The following is a 4,295-nucleotide window of genomic DNA, read 5'->3' as shown; positions in this document are numbered from 1 at the left end:
AATCTTACCCGTCTCTGGCTAACCAGTCATCTTCCGGGGCCATACAGGGAAATGTAAAGTTGGTAAGTGAGAGAGAAGCCATATTGTTTGAAAAGGTTAGCTTTTTACTTCTTTGCAGATTTATGCCCTGTGGCTTCTATGCCCAGCACTTGTCTCGAGGTATCTTTACCACCTGGAGGAATTATGATACTCGGTAAATTCGATATGAGGCACGAATTCTATTTGAGGGTTGTAATTAGGAAGAAAGAAGAAAAGCTACAGATGTAGCATATGGAAGGAAACATGGGAGGATTGATTATTTCTTTGACATATCTTCTTGTATAGTACCTTAAGTATGTATAGGTTTTAAACTACTAACTAATTTGCACACACATATTAACATAATAGGACTACGGTGACATAAACAAAGCAAATCTATAATTACCATCCATCTCCAGTGAAGCCAAGAAAACCATTTAGGCACCCTAGGCATTTGTGAAAATTTGTCTATGATATGATGGATATTGTCCGACTGTACTTGAACAGTCTGAGAGAAATCAGACAAATTAAAGCAGCCCATTTCTGGGATCTGTTCACATCCCATATGTTCTTTTAACCATAGATAGTCTATAGTCATAAGATTTTGGAGTGCTACACCTTGCACCCCTCCCAACTCCTGGTTGAGTTCCAACAGTACAGATCCGGTCAAATTCGTTGTCTCACTGTATGCACATGCCAGCCTAGACATCTCCCTCCTCATTCCTATGGCAAGTCCAGGAGACGGTGGGCTCAGGCCAACTCTTTATCTGTTATAAATGTTACCAACATAAGTTTTGTGGTAGTTTTTTGTTTCAAATAATCTTTTTACTTTAGGACATTGTGGAGTCTAGAAATTTTAGCAACATCCAATTCCTGGGGTTGCCACTGGAGTTTGCAAATGCATGGCTGCTGAGAGGGTTCCCAGATTGTTGGGCCACATGTCAGAGAGGCCCAGTGTCGGGAGGAGATGGTACTAAGGTAAGTCACCATGGGGGTGCAGTGGAGTTACCTGGGCACCTCTGTAATGGCTGGCATGAAGGGGGGCCTGAGACGATCCTGTCTTTTAGATCAGTATACACACCATACTTATTGCTGGTTTTGGAGCCTTTTATATGACAACTGTCCTGGAAACATTACAGAATCTCGTAATAAGGCATGGGGAATGTTCTAGATTAAAAGGGACTAAAGAGATGTAGCAATCCAGTGGAATACATGGAGCCTGATTGGATTCTGAACTTTAAAACTGCTATAAAGGACATGTGTTTGGAAATTGGGTAAATTTAAATATGGACTCTATATTAGCTGCCAGTTCTTAAGCACAGAGCAGAACTTGTAGGTCTTGTTTAAAGTACAACAATTTGAGTTTAATGCCTTCCAGGTGAGAGGGCCTCTGGTAAATACCTTAAGCTGAAGTAGGAGCCATAAAAGGGATACACCCTAAAGGAATTCATCAGTCACAACCAGAGACTGAATCTGATCAGCTCAGTCTCTATTTGGATTAAATAATGGGTCCCCCATTCTGCTGATGAAGAAAAGCTAATCCACTCTTGAGGAAGATATGACCATTTAAAGCTCTAAATATGCTCACATTAAAAAAATTAATGACTGCCCTCAATAAAAATTTAGCAGGCATACCAGATCTATCTGTGCACGTCTACTGGCACAAATTGATTTGTAAGATTTAATTGCCTGGGACAACTGACCTCAAAGTGTTACTGAACCAAATAAACCTGGGTTTACTTGCCTGTTGCCCAGCAAAGCCAAACACTGAAGGACGGTAGTGAGACACAGTGGGTGTTTATTGCAGGTTCCAAGCAAGGAGAACGGGTGGCTAATGCTCAAAGTCCCCAACCTCCATTTAGCTTACAAGCAGGGGATTTTAAGGCAGGATGATGGGAAAGGTTGTAGGGTGTGAGCAGCGGGTGCCCACTGTTCTGATGGGTCAGTGGTGAGCCGACAGGATGGCTCAGGAGTCTTAGTCAGCAGTCTTCTGGCTCCACCCAGTCTGGGGTTTAGTGCTTGGCCAGCAGGTGGTCAGCTGGTGGGGGGGTCTAAGGTCCTGCAGAACATGTCAAGGACACATGTGTCAAGAGTTTGTGAGGGGGACTCAGGCCTGTGTCTGTTTGGTTTGCTTTCCTGTGGTTTGCAAGCTCCCATTTTCTTTCATCTCTAACCACCAGGTCCAATCCCACAGTCTGGGTCACGATTAAGGAACTGGGCTTCTCATTGCTGATAAGAAGTCTGAAGGGCTTCATCAGCAGGGGGCTACCTGTGAGGTCACAAAGGCCCTGAAACCAGCTTTCTATGACTATTTGATCGAGTTGGGGAGACAACAGCCTCACACTTCTACGGTAAGAGTTCCTATTTACTGTGTTTACTTTGTGCCGGGCATGGTTCTAAGGTGCTTTTCATGTATTTCTTTTAATTGTCACAGAAACCCTGTGACTCAGGTCTGTAGTCTGTTTTACAGATGAGGACAGAGAATTGAAGTAACTAGTTGAAAGTTTCCTGTCTTGGTTGCAGTGGTACTGTTACCAGCCTCTCTTCTGAACTTGAGATGGGTCGGTACGCCCTGACCTGTGATCCCGTCTTGACTGCTGCAAAGGATCTCTGCACCTCCAAAGCCAAACTCCTGATTTTGTTCTTCCAAAATAACATCCTCCTGTGTTTCCCACCTTCGTGACCGGCAGCGCCATCCATCCATGCTGAGCAGGTAAGAAAGCCAATCCCCTTCCATCAGTCCGAGCCGAGCGTTCCTCCTGAACGTCCCTCAGGGATGTCCTCTTTCCATTTCTATCAAACCCTGGCCCCAGTTAGCATCATCTCTCAGTTGGACAACAGCGGTATCTGACTCGATTCCCTTCCCCTTGCTCTCCTCTTCAGGACGTAGCAAGAGGCATCCTCTCAAACGCAGGTCTAATGATGTCAAACTCCCTTATCACTCACCACTGGTTTCTCAGGAATCTTTCTCAGGTAAAGATCAAACCCTTCATGATTAGCAGTTACCAAAGAGGGAGGTGCTGGGCAGGTGGGAGGGTGAGGGGGATAAAGGGGCACAGCAATTTGCAGTCACAACATAAGTTGGTCACAGGGACGGTAGTACAACATGGAGAATATAGTCAATGATTCTGTAACATCTTTCTACGCTGATAGATAGTGATCACACTAGAGGAGGTGAGGATTTAATAACATGGGCAACTGCTGAACCCATGTTGTGTATTTGAAGCAAACATAAGATTGTATATAAATGATACTTCAATTGAAAAAAGAGAAATATCTATTACTATTAGTTTATAATTATCCATTTAAATATATTTTTATGTATCACCCAAATCAGCATTTGCATAAAGTAGATTATTGCTATGATCTGTAATAAAGGTTAATAAATCATTTTCCAAAATCATAAAAAAAAGAAAGGTCAAACCCTTCACAATAGCATTCAACTTTGCGTGTGTCCGTCCTCACGACCACTCCCGCCATGTCTGCTCCTGCTGTTCTTGTCTTCTTTAGGACCTTGTGCTGCTATGCCTCTGTCCACACCGTTTCTCCACTGGAAACTCTTCTGTCCTCTCTCATCCTAGGTAACTTACTCCTCTCTCAGGTCCTAGGGATTCTTCCTCAGGAAAATCTTCCCTGGCCTGCCTGGCCCCATCAGTCCTTCCCAGGACACGCCCTCAAGGCCTGGTACCCGTCCTTTGCTAACAATCACATTTGAATCATTTTTACAGGCATTGTTGACCAACTGTTTCCATCTCTAAGACCAGGACAGCAGGGATCCTACCTACTTTCCCCAACTTTTTTTTTTTTGAGAGGGCATCTCTCATATTTATTGATCAAATGGTTGTTAACAACAATAAAATTCTGTATAGGGGACTCAATGCATAATCATTAATCAACCTCAAGCCTAGTTCTCAACAGTCTCCAATCTTCTGAAGCATAACGAACAAGTTCTTACATGGTGAACAAATTCTTACATAGTGAATAAGTTCTTACATGGTGAACAGTACAAGGGCAGTCATCACAGAAACTTTCAGTTTTGATCACGCATTATGAACTATAAACAATCAGGTCAAATATGAATATTCATTTGATTTTTTTACTTGATTTATATGTGAATCCCACATTTCTCCCTTATTATTATTATTTTTAATAAAATGCTGAAGTGGTAGGTAGATGCAAGATAAAGGTAGAAAACATAGTTTAGTGCTGTAGGAGGGCAAATGTAGATGATCAGGTGTGTGCCTGTAGACTAAGTATTAATCTGAGCTAGACAAGGG

The 4,295-nt window shown here is 42.7% G+C and overlaps 1 long non-coding RNA gene across 1 annotated transcript; it reads left to right on the top strand.

Annotated features, from left to right (window-relative positions):
- Nucleotides 1-446: 446 nt before the first annotated feature.
- Nucleotides 447-3,900, top strand: LOC140847081 (uncharacterized). The gene is made up of 4 exons (XR_012126709.1): nt 447-996; nt 2,199-2,369; nt 2,542-2,731; nt 2,902-3,900. It is a non-coding gene; the product is annotated as an uncharacterized lncRNA (long non-coding RNA).
- Nucleotides 3,901-4,295: the final 395 nt, after the last annotated feature.

This window comes from Manis javanica, chromosome 17 (genome assembly GCF_040802235.1).
Source record: "Manis javanica isolate MJ-LG chromosome 17, MJ_LKY, whole genome shotgun sequence".
NCBI classification, from domain to species: Eukaryota; Metazoa; Chordata; class Mammalia; order Pholidota; family Manidae; genus Manis; species Manis javanica.
The sequence above is the reverse complement of the archived record's forward strand: the minus strand, read 5'-3'. Positions and strand labels throughout refer to the sequence as shown.